A 3557-nucleotide genomic window follows, 5' to 3' on the forward strand; every position below is an offset into this window, starting at 1 on the left:
GCGTGCGCCTTACACCGAAGTTTCTAGAAGGAGAGTTTTTTGATTTTATTAAACGTTATTTTCTATTTCATTGGCGTGCTGACCTATTGTCTGCTTACACCCCTGTGTCATGTGACCTGCGCCTTGGCTGGAGGAGCCAATTTTTTTTTATTAATTTTTTTAAGCCCGTGGTGGGTGTGCAAAAACTAAACACTGTGAAGAAAAAAAAGTGCATGTGAACACTCACACAAATGGCACGAGGGTGTCTCCTGAAGAAATGGGGCCCTATCCTTGACCCTTTGGGGCGCAAGACTCCATCGGAGGATAGAAAATCCAGATTTACAACAAATGTTACCAGGTCCACAAGAATGTGCATTTTGGGGTTAGAGGCAAGAGGAATACATATTAATGGGAAGCCCACTAGGGAAGTCAGAAATGGGAAAGGATCTGGGGGTCACAGTAGACCACAGATTGAACAATAGCTTGCAGTGCCAGGCCGCGGTAAACAAAGCGAGCAGAGTTCTGCCTTGTATTATAAAGGGAATGTACTGCAGAGACAAATCTATAATGTTACCACTTTATAGATCGCTGGTTCGGCCTCATCTGGAGTATGCGGTCCAGTTTTGGTCACCAATACACAGGAAGGATGTCCTGGAGCTGGAGAGAGTCCAGAGAAGGGCAACAAAATGAATTAACCTCCTTGGCGGTATTCCCGAGTGTGGAACCCTTACCAACCTTTGGAGAATCCCTGGTTAAGAAAGGCTGTCCTATGATGACTCTTCTGATCAGCATCTCCTGGGCTTAGACAATGAGCTCAATGAATAATAATGAAGTAACATAGAGCAGAATTAAACCTATGTTGGTGGGCTGCCAACATAATCTACATCTCCCGCTGCCACCCTCTTCCCTGCCACTTCTTTTGGTTCTCGTAGCAATCCTCTTTGGCCATTGGACGGTCACTGATGATGTAACACTTGAATGCCTCGAGTACATGGCTCCGAATTGTAATCATAAAGCCAGAGAGATGATTGAGAGCAGAGAGGGTTCTGGTCCTATTGGAGTGGTGCTGAACCCTCTACCCTCCACGGGTGGCACAAAGGTGTGTCCCTTTAATTTACATGCAGAGTTTAGCGGACACCTTTTAAAGAGGAACTATGAGGTGAGTGATTTCCACTCACCTCATAGTTCTAGCCGACCTGTGACAATGAGACTGTCACAGGTCGGCTCAGTAGATCGGGAGGTGAGGGAACACATACCGGCGTTCGTTTGCCTCTCGATCCTGTCACGGCTCTCTGCCGTGACAGGGGAGGGGCTGGATTCCCCCCTCCGATCCGCCAGCGCTGACTGGAAGAACAGACAGGGAGGGGGCGGTTACAGCTGGCTCTGCCTCTAGATAGGCAGAGCCAGCTGTCACTCACGCAGCTGGGCGGATCTCGACATCGATGTCGGGATCCGCTCCGGCTGCGGCGTCTCAGTATACCGCGAGCTGTAGCTCTCTATATACTGAGCTTTGGGTGACGGGAGGACGCTAGTTTGTGTCCTCCCGTTACCCTAAGGAGAACTATGGGGAAAAGCCCTAACCCCATAGTTCTCCTTTTAAAGCTCTTTTCTCTTCCAGCTTCATAAATGGACTGCGATGTATGAAAAGCTCTCATCCTGTAGACTTTGAGTGATGGGTTCAAACTTTAAAAAGAAATCTGGTTAGCAGGTGAGTACTGGACCATGCAACCTCTGTCCGCTGTCACTAGGTGGCTCTGTAGCTTCTGTGTTTCTGAATTGGGAACACATGGGAACGCAAGTCAGCTCTCCATAGCACGCGCATCTCATCAGATCTATTCTTCATGTTAGAAGATGCATGCTAAGTGATGTGGAAGTCTTCCACTTACCGGTGTTAATTACCTCTCACAGCACTCTCCCTGACAATATCTCCATCTGCTTTACTCTCCAGAATGTCGGTGTCATATGTGTTTAGCCATCATCCAGGGTCACCATCTACTTCCTCCTTCCTGCAGCAGACTGCTCACTGGCAGAGGGGAGACTGAGGAAATGCTTCCTCCTGTCTGCAGCAGACTGATCACTGGGGGGATAAGAGACTGAGGGAATGCTTCATCCTGCCTGCAGCACACTGATTCCTGGGGAGGGAAGACTGAGGAAATGTTTCCTCCTGCCTGCAGCAGACTGATCTCTGGGGGAGGGGAGACTGAGGAAATGCTTCCTCCTGCTTGCAGCAGACTGATCACTGGGGGAGGGGAGACTGAGGAAATGCTTCCTCCTGCCTGCAGAAGACTGATCTCTGGGGGAGGGGACATTTCCTCCTGCTTGCAGCAGACTGATGACATCTCAGCCTAGGTAAAGTCACCGAACTGGAGCTCAAAGACTTCTGGTTTGTCCTTGCACCTTGAAGGAGAAATGGACTACCTCCAGACATACCTGCCCTCAATGTATTCATTGTTATATATCTTCCAGGACTAGGGACTAGGGATGTGCTCCATGTTTGCGTTGAGCGTGAGTTCAACCTGAACCCAAGGTGTTCACAGTTCGCTGAATGAGCAAACGATTTGGCCACTTTGCCCACCCACCAAACCTCCGTCCGTGTCCTAGCAACCAGTGACGCAGCAATCCACCCGACGTCATTGGTTAATTGGTGGCTGAGCTGCACACCGTCATTGGTTGCTAAGGCACTGGTGGCCCCACGGCGTCATTGGAGCAGACACCTGCATCTTAGCAGGTGGGCTGTGTGGGTTGCTCAGCGTCATTGATGGCTCAGGCACAGGTGGCCCCAGCTTCGGTTTGCTTGGATCTTCGCCAAACTCATATTTCCGGTTGGGTTCAGAGAACATCAAAGCAAACCAAAACCAGGCCAGTGTGCTGATCACTATTAGGGACCACACTTCACAGAGGGGCCTTGACCGCGCAGTGTGGCTTCCAGAAATATTTGTAAATATATGGAGCTAAAACTTCAGTTTTTAAAAGAGTTGTGAAGTCGCATCATCTCCTCTCCTGTTATGACATCAGCACTGTAATAGGAATACATAGTAGAGTTGTTTCTGATAATACAATCAAAGCTTACATGACAATATCCCTTTTATGTAGTGAGTGCCGCCTTCCGTCTGTCCATCACTTCCAACAACTTCCTGGATCCCCAGTGTGCTTTGCGTCTCTTTCCCTGCTGCTTGATGTGATTCAATCTCCATTTCTCAAGACTACACCTCCCATCATGCATTGCTTCCAGCAAGCAGTGATAATGTTACATTGTTCAGACGTTGAGTTGTTCATCCTATCGTCGATAAGTAAGTTTACAAGCTTCTAGATGGAAATGGTTATTAGGAGTGAGATAGAAATTCATATTTATGTTTTTGACCATAAATACTAGGGATGCACCGATACCGATACTAGTATCGGTATTGGTGCCGATGCCGAGTATTTGGGCGAGTACTCGTCATGCTTAGCCCGATGCCTGAGCTTCTGGTATCAGGAAGCCGGGCAGCGAGTCATCACACGCTGCCCAGCTTCCTGATTGGCCGGGAAGCCGGCTCCATGCTCCCTCGTCACTTGGGGACGGGGGAGCATGGAGCCGG

Source organism: Nanorana parkeri, unplaced genomic scaffold (assembly GCF_000935625.1).
Source record: "Nanorana parkeri isolate BGI_ZX_2015 unplaced genomic scaffold, ASM93562v1 scaffold1748, whole genome shotgun sequence".
NCBI classification, from domain to species: domain Eukaryota; kingdom Metazoa; phylum Chordata; class Amphibia; order Anura; family Dicroglossidae; genus Nanorana; species Nanorana parkeri.